We start from the raw sequence: 11873 nt of genomic DNA, 5'->3' as shown, positions 1-11873 counted from the left end.
CCATTATATTTTATTTATTTTTTTTTAATGTAAGTACTTGTAAGCTGCTTTAGCTTTTTTGTCTTTGCCAGCAAATTGCTGAGGACTGAAATTACATGTTTGCAAATTCCTCTCCAGGACGGGCAGTGTAGTGTGGATTTGGCATCCCAGCATTACCTGAGCAAGGGTTTGCTCCAGTAGCAGTAATTGGAGTGGCTCTGTAACTCAACAGAGCCAATTGAGAGACATGCTGATGCAGAATGTGCTCTGCTGTTCCAACAGCTCGCTCCTTAGCCCCATTTGACTGTGGGTACTGGAGGCTAATGTGTTGGATGTCCCAGCTCTTACAAAAGTCTGCAAAGTCTATGCTACTAGACTGGGTAACATTGTCTGAGTTGAGTCCTTTTGGAATCCTCCATCCCATACTTGTTTATTTTGAGTATGGGTTTCTAAGTGTCGGATCCTCAAAGGCCTCTGTTTGTTTACAGCAGGCACAATGCACTTTTGACACCCATGTCACATATACACACACCCAGGTATATGTTCTCTTGTGGTTTTGAGAACAACAGCTCATCAGAGCCTCACATACAATGCAACACTGGCAAAAAAGCTAAATGTCATTCACTGATGTAGTGTAAGCAGCTCAGTTTGTGAGTTAAAGTTGAACCTGCTGTGGTCTGATTTTTCTACATCTAATGTGGTTTGGTCTTCTGGTCTACAAGCAGGATCTGCGTAGCATCTATAGCAAGGCTGAAAGAGGTCAGTGGTTTGTGGGTGAAGTGTCTCTTTATTTTCTCCTCTGCTGAATATGAACCATATATATACAAACATTTTTTTTTTATTCTACTCCATACAAAAGGTATTTAAGTTAAATAAAAGAATCAATTAACAGTTCATTAAAAGTCAAAATCCAACAAGATATTGTTATCATGCATCACTGATGAACTACGCAGCTGATCATCTCAAAACATCATTAGAAACTGATATAATCCAACACTCATTCAACTCTTCACTCTTCCACTGTTTGCATACAGGGTCAGCATTCACTTTAAAATATAGTTAGATTTAAATATTATATTTTTAATTTTATATAAAATTTATATTGAAATATAAAAATAATTTATAATTTTCATGACTTCCTGTGTTAAAGGAAATGGTCATGTGAGAATAAACTGTGACAGAGGTTCAGTCTTGTTGAGGACAGACCACAAACACACACAGCATCAGTTCAGTCGTGTTTCAGAGGTGTTTAGCACTGCTATTGTGGGCTTTTCAGAGAAACGATGAAGACAATGTTTCTCAAATGTGTTATGTTTCTGTTTGTGTTTCTGGCATCTGGATGGTGAGTTTGAAATGTGTATTTATGGCTTCAGTTGCTTCTGTTCTGGTAACATGTAAGGCTTCCGTGTTAGAAGATATTTGAAGCTTTAATCTGTGACCAACTCTGTTTCTTCAGGTGTGTTTGGTGATGATGAAGTGAGGTCAGTGTCAGTGTTGAAAGGAGATTCAGTCACTCTAAACACTAGTCTGACTGAATTAATAGATGCTGATCTGATTCAGTGGAGGTTTTGGATTGAAATCACTTTAATAGCTGAAATCAATAAAGGGCAGATAGAATCACTGTGTATGATGATGTTCTTGATGGGAGATTCAGAGACAGACTGAAGCTGGACAAACAAACTGGATCTCTGACCATCACAAACACCACAACTGAACATACTGGAGATTATTTACTACTGATAAACCACATGAGCATAATTTTCTCTCTCATTGTCTTTGGTGAGTTAAATATTTTGTCTTATTTTTGTTACAAATACAATATCCACATTTTTTTCTCATTTACTTTTTTTGCTTCTTTTTTATCTGTTCTATTGTTTTTTATGACAATTTATCCACATATTATTCACTCAGTTTAAAAACATTCTACTTTCAGAAATAAAGTTATTTAAAAGTCTTAATCTGTAACAGCCTTTTTTGTGTTTGTTCTCTGTGTGTTTGCTGAAAAAGAAATGAAGTTAGTGTCAGTAAAGGAGGGAGATTCAGTCACTCTAAACTCTGGTCTTACTAAAATAACGGATGATGATCTGATTCTGTGGACATTTGGGATTGAAATCACTTTATTGGCTGAAATCAATAAAAGAGCCGACAGCATGACTGTATATGATGATGTTTGATGGGAGATTCAGAGACAGACTGAAACTTGATGATCAAACTGGATCTCTGACCATCACAAACACCACAACTGAAACATGCTGGAGATTATGGGCTACGGATCAACCAGATCAGGATTTATTTATTTCTTATTGTCTATCGTGAGTAAAAAAAATAATTATAATAATAATTATAATGTCACCTTTTTAATGACAAACTTGAAGTTAATTCATTCACCATTTTGTTTCTTTTTGTTGTTTTATTTAACAGTATTTATCTGTGAAACACCCGTTTTCTGTTTGTTGTCTTTGTGTGTTTGGTGATACAGATACAGTTTTAGTGCTGGAGGGAGATTCAGTCACACTAAACTCTGGTCTTACTGAAATGATGGATGATGATGTGATTCTGTGGAAGCTTTGGATTGAAAACACTTTAATAGCTGAACTAAATGTAACAGCTAAGGACATCAATGTATATGATGATCACGTTTATGAGAGATTCAGAGGCAGACTGAAGATGGACGTTCAAACTGGATCTCTGACCATCACGAGCACTAGATTTCAACATGCTGGACGTTATGAACTACTGATCAACCATATCATGATTAATTTTTTTCTCAATGTCTTTCGTGAGTTTAAAAAGTCACCTTTTTATGACAAACTGAAATTAATTCATTCACCATTTTGTTTATTTTTGTTGTTTTATTAAACAGTATTAATCTGTGACAAACCCTGTTTCTGTTTGTTCTCTTTGTGTGTTTGATGATAAAGGTGATATATCAGTGATGGAGGGAGAATCAGTCACTATAAACCCTGATCTTACTGAAATTATGGATGATGATGTGATTCAATGGAGGTTTTGGCTTGAAAAGACTTTGACAGCTGAAATCAGTAAAGAGGTTGACAGCTTTACTGTCTATGATGTTCTTGATGGGAGATTCAGAGACAGAGTGAAGCTGGATAGTCAAAACTGGTTCTCTGATCATCACAAACACAACAACTGAACAAACTGGAACTTATGAATTGCAGATCAACATTTACAGCAGGTCTTTTTTTTATCTCACTGTCTATGGTGAGTTAAATATCAGTTTCACCTGTTCCCTTTCGAAAGGTAACTTCACACTGTGTCCTCTAGAGGGCGCTATGGGAACACTGTCCTTGGGCTCCACTCAACCAGTGTGTCTGTTCTAACACACTTTGAAGCATTGCTTCCCTCAGCATGGAGGGTTATGGTGAGCAGGGTGCTCCTTTTGACTTGCTCTCTGTTAGGAGAGTCAGGGTGCTTTCACACCTGCCTCATTTAGTTCGGTTGAATCGTACCAGAGTTTGTTTACCCCTTTGGTGCGGTTCGTTTGGGCAGGTGTGAAAGTAGCAATCGCACTCGGGTGCGCACCAAAGGTGGACCAAACAAGCGTACCGAGACCTGCTTAAAGAGGTGGTCTCGGTACGCTTTCAAACGAACTCTGGAGCGGTTCGTTTGTGGTGAGAACATGATCCGACCACGAACAGACCCAACTGCAAAAAGTACTGATTATTTTTGGACTAAACCAGCTGCCGTAGTCAGCTGTGCTGTGCATTATGGGATGAGGAAGTGTTTGTTGACAGTGTGCACTTTAGCATAGCAGCTCATGGATTAATGCCCTCCGCTTGAAGTTACGAGCGATGCCCGCTCGCCGTTTGCAGTGCATTAGAACGTTGTTTTCAAAGCCGCATCCGCGCTTCATTATAGAAATGTATTGTTTGCATATTGTGGTGTATACAAACAATGTAATAGATTATGGCCAGGGACAAAACCAGCCCGCGGTGTCTTCTCTCCATAGTTGTGTTGTCTCCGTGTTGTTTGCTGGCTTTTCCTCTTATGTGTGAATTTTCCCGCATGTAAATTCTGATCAATCGAAAAGCAGTTTAGGAAATACGTCATGGCCAATGAGTGATGTGGATGTTGTCATGTGACTGCATTTTGGTTCGTTTCAACTGGTTCGGACCAAAGCAGTCAGTGTGGTGTGAAAAGGAACCAAAAAAGCAGAAAAATGCTACAATGTATAATTGTTTTGCCCTTGGTTCGGACCAAATGAACCGAACTAGAGATGTGAAAGCACCCTCATTCTGCTGGAGCCTCTGCTTTCCAGGGCTCCGGTAGACAGTACTAAAGAATGTAGGCTCCTTTTTTATGAGCCTCGCTACTAGGTGTTGTCGCTGTGTAGTCAGGTCTCCTCTCGTGCTAGAGAGTCATCATGCTGAGGCCTCAACTTTTAAAGAGTTTCTTTAAGAGGGTTAAGTGCTAGGCTTCCTCTTGTTTAAGAGAGTCTTCATGCTGAAGCCTTCGATCCTCAGAGCTCCGTTATGGGTGGTGATACGAGTTTGTATGCTCTTTTCTTTGAGCCTCGCAAACTGCCTCTGGTGTTGTGTGTAGCTAGGTCTCCTCTCGGTTTAGAGAGTCGTTATGCTGAGACCTCTACTCTTAGAGCTCCAGAGACTCTGGCGGGTGAGTTAGTCTATGATGATTGGAGCTTGAGCCTACCGTAAAGCCTAGCGGTTTTCGCTAGTAGGGATGCTGTTCCTCAAGTCCTGAGTTGGGAAAACGGTTACCCCGGCACTTATACCTCAGCATGGCTGCATTTGTATGCCGTTTCCCATAGCGCCCTCTAGAGGATGCAGCATGGAGTTCCCTTTGGAAAGGTAACGTCTCAGGTTACGCATGTAACCATGATTCCCTGAGAGGGAACAAGACGCTGCGTCTCTGTGCCATGCTTTGGTATCATGCCCGTGTCTCCTCAGACAAAAAAGAGGATGATGTGTTCTACAGGTGTACTTTTATATCCGCAGTCGCTCGTTTTGCTTACATCATAGGCTTCCGCCTGCCAATGTCAAGTTCATTGACGTTATTTCATTCTGCCCTCTAGAGGATGCAGTCTCTCGTTCCTTATTCTCAGGGAACCATGGTTACATGTGTAACCTGAGATGTTTTATTTATAACAGGTAAAAAGACCTAACAAAGTATCTTATTTGTGACTTATTTGTTAAAATTACTCTTTAACTTTTTTTTTATGTTTACATCCAGGTTTATATTTAACTTTCTATATCAGATTGTTATAAATTATCTGCTTTTGATCAGTCTTGGACCCTCTTGATATTTTTGTCCTCATCTATTTTAATATCTTCATTCATCCTCATTTATTTTTGTTCTCTCATGTTTTCAGCTCGGCTGCCTGTTCCTGTCATCAGCAGAGACTGTTCATCTTCATCATCATCATCATCATCATCATCATCATCATCGTGTTCATTGGTGTGTTCAGGCTTAAATGTGGGTCATGTGACTCTCTCCTGGTACAAAGGAAACAGTTTATTGTCCAGTATCAGTGTGTCTGATCTCAGCATCAGTCTCTCTCTACCTCTGGAGGTGGAATATCAGGATAAAAACAGCTACAGCTGTGTGATCAACAATCCCATCAGCCACCAGACTCAACATCTGGACATCAGTCAACTCTGTCACACATGTTCAGGTACAACAGAGCTGATATTAGTTGATGTCAGCGCTGATATTAATGTTTATTGACTGAGCTGATCTCAGTTTGGTGTTTTTATTCCTTAGACTCTGTCCACTGTTGTGGTTCTACTGAAAGCTGTGATCCGATTGGTCCTCTCTGCTCTGGTGGGCGTGGCTACTTTCATTCTTCTGGTTTATGACATCAGATCCAGAAGAACTGAACATGATCAACCACAGCCCTCATCACAAACATAAATTGTGATGCAATTTCTCCTATAACTATTTTGTTTAGCATTTATTATTCTCTGTATTATGCTTTTGATGTTAGTGAATAATTTGCAACCTAAAATTATTAAAGGAGAGCATAAAGTAACATTCACATATATGCTTAAAGTTACAAAAAATGAGTTTAATGATAAATACCATGATTCATCAATATTTTTTTTTTATTACAATGTTAGCTTTCATATGGGCTGTAAAGCACTTTAAAATGTACCTGTCTCGTAGTTTTATTGTTGTTACTGTTGTGCAGATCAGACGGCTTTAATACTGAAGCTCTTCAACTGGCAGAACATGAACACAAGAAAATGGAAGTGCTCTCTCTTTGCATTTTTCTGTCATATTTTTTTCAAATCTAGTTTGAAAGCATTATTGTTTTTTTATTGTTTTTTTTTTTTTATTATTATTATATATATTTCCCTCAGATAGATTAAACAATATATTACTCACTTTACTACTGCTGGTTCATTTGTCATCTGTATTTGCTTGCCTTTATTAATAAAGTTTTCTCACTCTGAGCTTCAAGTGTCTTTCTATGCTTTATTACATTTATTATGTCGAGCGCCCTCTGAAGAATACTAACTTTGTGTATTTGAACAATTCAGCATTGTGCAAGATACACACCGTTTAAATTATTTAATGTTTTCATTTTGGTTCGTTCTTAGCACAAAAAAAAAAAAATATTGGGGGTTTAGGTTCCAGAGCAAAATAAGAACAGAACAGTGTTCGCATAACTAATAATTCTAATAATCTTTGCTAATATTCTTTAATCTTCAAACTGCTAACACTTTGAATTACGCCTTTACTGTATGACCAAAAATTATGAAATATTTTATGTTTTAGCTGTTTGATCGTGCCGGTGGCTCATGCACAGTATACAGTACATTCATAGCAAACAGCACAGTGTAACAGATCGGCCAGGCTCCACCACAACCCAATCACAGCGATCCCTATCACCGAATTACTGAGCACCTGCACCTGTCACCAGTCAAGCATCTCATCAACCATCCTGAATAAAAGCACACACTTCAGGCACCCTCATTGTCTGATCTCGTATACACGTAGAGGACACTTTGACTTTGCTACTGCTTCCATATGAATACTTGCCTGCATTAATTACCTCCTGTGTTCCTCCTAGTGTCTCCTCATCTCCAAGTGTATCCTGTTCCTCATAGCTGAGTTGTGTGCTCCTCCTGTGTGCATTCAAGCTCCTCTAAAGGCAAAGACTCTGATTATTCCACTCGTCATATCCTTTGAACTGTTCTACGAACTACACTCTCACCATATCATCATCTGGATCATACACCCGTACTCTCTGTGACCTAAATAAAATTTATTGTAGACACTTACCTGTTGCATCAGACCTCTTCCATTACAGAAGATCGGCTCAAGCACCAATTGCTGCTGACTACCTACAGACAGGGCCTGGAGCCCCAGCTTCGTTTACAGCTCGCTGCATATGATTATTCATTTGGATTGGAAAGATTCATTCAGCTATTCATCCGTTATTCAAACCACATGCAGTCCTGTTCAGCAGCAACACCAGTCTCCACCACGACCTCCTACCTCTGCCGACCAGAGCCCAGTTACTCTCCAGAACCAGCATCAGAACCCATAGATTATAGAGGGACAACGGTTATCTTCAACTGAGCAGCAGAGAAAGCTAACCTGGGGTCTCTGTTTATACTGCGGAGCTCAAGGGCATATGATCTTGGCATGCCCCCTTTGGCCACCATGTCCTGTGGTGAGTGTGATTCAGCCTGATATCGTTAAGATGGAACCACTCACTATCTGTGTAATGCTTACTGCCTCTGATGTTTCTATTTCAGAATCAGCCCTTATCGACTCGGGGTTAGCATGAAACTTTCCAGGAACCCCTGCCGCCAGCTCAATTTACAAACTACCACCACAGAAACAGTCTACCAAAGTCCAGTCGATAACAGGAAAACCACTGTCAGACATGTACGATGTCATGTGGGACCCATCACTCTTCATCTTGGCCAACTTCATTCTGAAGACATTCATCTTCTGGTTCTGGAGATGTCTACTGCTGACATCATCTTAGGTGCCCGTGGTTGGTAAAGCATAATCCTATTCTGTCTTGGAAAGACTCAGTCACCATCCAAGAAACTCACGGAGGCCCTTCCAGTGAATTCAGCCTCCATTGAAAGTTCCATTGGGAAGCAATCCATAGACATTCCAGTTTTGCTATGCCCCCTTCAACGTTTTTTTGTCCGAAACAAGCCTCCCGCTTACAACCACATTTTATCATGGGACTGCACCATTGATCTCATTCTGGGTGAGTCAGTTCCTTGTGGAAAAAACTATCTACTGTTGCTTCCTGAACAGAAGGCCATGAAAGAATACATCAAGGAGGTGCTGGGTCAAGGTTCCATCCATCTAATTTCCCTGCTGCATCTAGTTTTCTTCTTCGTGGCCAAGTAGGACAGAGGCTTGAGGCCCTGAATAGAATACTGAATTCTAAACAACATCACCCTCAAGTTCCGATAACCTCTTCCCCCCTCTACACCTGATCCTGAATGAGGGGTCGGTCTACAAGGTGAAGGAGGTTCTGCAGTCCCGGCACCGTGGTGGTCAGCTGAAATACCTCGTAGACTGGGAAAGATATTGACACGAGCAATGCTCATGGGTACCTAGGACCAATATATTAGACCCAGCCTTAATGTCTGAGTTCCATACTGCCCATCCTGATCATCTGGCACCTCGGGGAAGAGGTAGGCCACCACGATGTTGGGGTGTTCGGCCCTCAGGAGTGGGCTGTGGATGAGTGGTACTGTAAAAATTTGGCTGGGCTCCACCACCACCCAATCACAGTGATCCCTATTACTGGAGTACTGAGCACCTGTCACCAATCAAGCACCTTATCAACCAGCATGTTTAAAAGCACACACCTCAGACACCCTCATTGTCTGTTCTTGTATACACGTAGAGGACTCTGATTTTGCTACTGCTTCCATTTGAATACTTGCCTGCATTACGTGCCCTCCTGTATTCCCTTCCAGTGTCTCTTCATCTCCAAGTGTCTCCTTTACCTCCTAGTTCCTGGATAGCTGAGGTGTGCCCCTCCTGTGTGCACTCAAACTCCTGTAAAGGCAAAGACTCTTATTCATATCCTTTGAACTGTTCTACGAACTACTGCTCTCACCATATCATCATTATCTGGATCCTACACCTGTACTTTCTGTGACCTATATTAAACTTTATTGTACACACTAACCTTTTCCGTCAGACCTCTTCTGTTACACACAGCCAGTTCATTATCAAAATAAAATGGTCACCCAAACAGCCCTAACTAATGTTTCTTTTTACATTACACAACTAATTACTTATAAAAATTGAGTAATATTACTTCTGTTGGTTAGCAGGCAACAGTTCATCTCTGCTAAATTTATAATAATAAAAAATTAGCCAATAGAAATTATTACACATTACTTATTCAGGAAAGGTTACTTTTTATTCCTGCAACCCCGACTGGAGCACAGGCCACCAACAAGTTTTCTCCAGGTATCTCGATCCTGTGCCAACTGTTCCATCTGCCCCCACGTATGGTTCATTCTCTTCATGTTTGCCTCCAGTACTGTCTGCAGGCCTGATGAGGATATGTCCAATCCAACTCCAGAGTCTTTAAAGAAAGTCATCTTCCACTGTTTGCTGTTTCATTTGTTCCCTCAGTTTCCCATTGACCAATGGATTTTGAGGATCCTTCTGAGGCAGGTGTTAATGGAAATCTGGATTTTCTTAATGGTAGTGGTTGTGATTCCCTAGGTCTCAGCTCCATACAGCAATACAGCCTTCACAATAGTGTTGAAAACCCTGATCTTGGTGTTGATGCCGATCTCCAAGGATATTGCCTAAATAGGGTGACCATATGCGCCGTTCATACGGGACACGTCCCGGCCAGGATTTTAACATAGCCTAAAATATCCAGGTTTTGGCTGTTTGCAGGTCGATCGTTGTGCGACATTCATGAGAGCTAGAGAGCAAAGCAGACAGCTCCTTATGCTTTCGGATCGCTCTCGCACCTACTTTGCTTGTTCCCTGTAGATCCCTGTAGATCCCTGTTGATTGCTCCCTGTAGATCTCACCTTCTCACGCGCAGCCCCATGATTGGTCGATTATGTATAATACCTGCATGTTATTGGTCAAACTGCTTTGGATGTTTAAGGCAATATTAAAATCCTGGCCGGGTACGTGTCCCGTATGAACGGTGCATATGGTCACCCTACCTGTAGATCTCATCTTCTCACGCGCAGCCCCACGATTGGTCGATTATGTATAATACCTGCATGTTATTGGTCAAACTGCTTTGGATGTTTTAGGCAATATTAAAATCCTGGCCGCAACATGTCCCGTAGAACGGCACATATGGTCACCCTATATCTGGCAGATTCTCAGAAGCCTCCAGAGTGTTTGTCTATCCATGCTGTCAAATGCTTCCTTGTAGTCAATAAAGTGTAAGTCTGACTAAGATGATATGTAATGTTATAATTTAATCAGTGCATTACCTTCCCTTGCAAAAAAACAGTTTGTTGGTCTCAGAGTGTGTCTATTACATCTTTCATCCTGTTCAGCACTACCAGTTTAACACCTTTCCTGGGAGTGACAGGAGTGTTTTATTCCTCTGTAATTTGAGCAGCAACTGAGTTCAACTTTTTGGCAGCTTGATGAGGTTTCTTTACTTCCACTCTGTAAGCACTTTCTCCTCTTTTTTAAATTAGGCTCAGTGACCATGCCTAACATTCAATATAAAATAAACTCCTTAATTTTTATCAAATTCTTATTACATAAAACTTTTACATATTTCACTTTTTTCTTATATGAACACACAGGTGATTTTTTAATTGATTATTTGTGCTGCATGTTTTGTGCAGGTTTTTTTTATTTATTTATTTTTTTTGTGATGTGTTGATTTTGTAATTATTATTATTATTATTATTGTTTTGTCCTTAGTTTACTTCATTGATTGGTTAATTAAATTTGTTATCAGTAACCCCTTTTATGTGACTTGCTACCTAGTGATCAATGGACTTTTTTTAATTCTTGTGGGAAGTGTTTATTGCAATGATTCACTAAAGAAGGCTTATTGTCAAAACATCTTATTGTTGATTGCTCTGTTGCAAAAAAAAAAAAAAAAAACCCTACAATTTAATAATAAGACACAGCGAGTGGGTTTCCCTTAACTTAAAGTGATGTTCATTATTGATCTATGCACCCATAACGATGGTTGAGCACTGTGATTTTAATTTAACTTTAATTTAATTTTCCGTGAAACCTAATACAAGCATTATATTTTATAAGTTTAAAAGCACTGAATATGTGTAATAATATGACAAGCACTCAGCTCATCCATCTCTGGCTCAGCACCAGTCAAAGCACGAAAGCAGATTTGAATTTAGCAGTTAATCATGTGAAACATATGTAACAGAGGCCGGAGGGGTACAGTAGGTGGCACACCCAAAATGAGCTTTTTTGTTGCTGCGAGTTGCATTTTTGGTCATGCACTACTTTGTTATTCGTTACCTGTCCTTTATTTTGACAGATAACTGGAAAAAAGATATCTGGGTGTACACTGATTAAGAAATTGTTGTTGCGTGTTTATAAATGATTTCCTTTTATTTTAGTAAAACGTGAAATTTCGCTCCCCAATATTTAGGCCTAATTAAAACAAGAAACTAATAAATTAAACCTGCACGATTTAGCTAAATCCTTGAAACTCTAAAGAATGACTGGATTAATAAAACGTCTTCACGTTTAAACTCAAGATCTCTCATTATAATCAACAAAATGCACACAATATAAAAAAAAAGGATCCTCATTAATTGACAACTTCAGTGATTTTACTGGGAGCCTTCTTTACTTGCTTTCATAGAATTTAAAAAAAAAAATAATAATAATATATATATATATATATATATATATATATATTTAAATTATCAGCGAATTGGAGTGACATCAGC

At 39.6% G+C, this 11873-nt stretch overlaps 1 pseudogene; it reads left to right on the top strand.

Moving 5' to 3' along the window:
* The first annotated feature begins 674 nt into the window (after window positions 1-674).
* On the top strand, window positions 675-5913 carry LOC122141617 (annotated as a pseudogene).
* Window positions 5914-11873: the final 5960 nt, after the last annotated feature.

Source organism: Cyprinus carpio, chromosome B22 (genome assembly GCF_018340385.1).
Source record: "Cyprinus carpio isolate SPL01 chromosome B22, ASM1834038v1, whole genome shotgun sequence".
Classification (NCBI taxonomy): Eukaryota; Metazoa; Chordata; class Actinopteri; order Cypriniformes; family Cyprinidae; genus Cyprinus; species Cyprinus carpio.
This window is presented reverse-complemented; position numbering and strand designations above follow the sequence as displayed.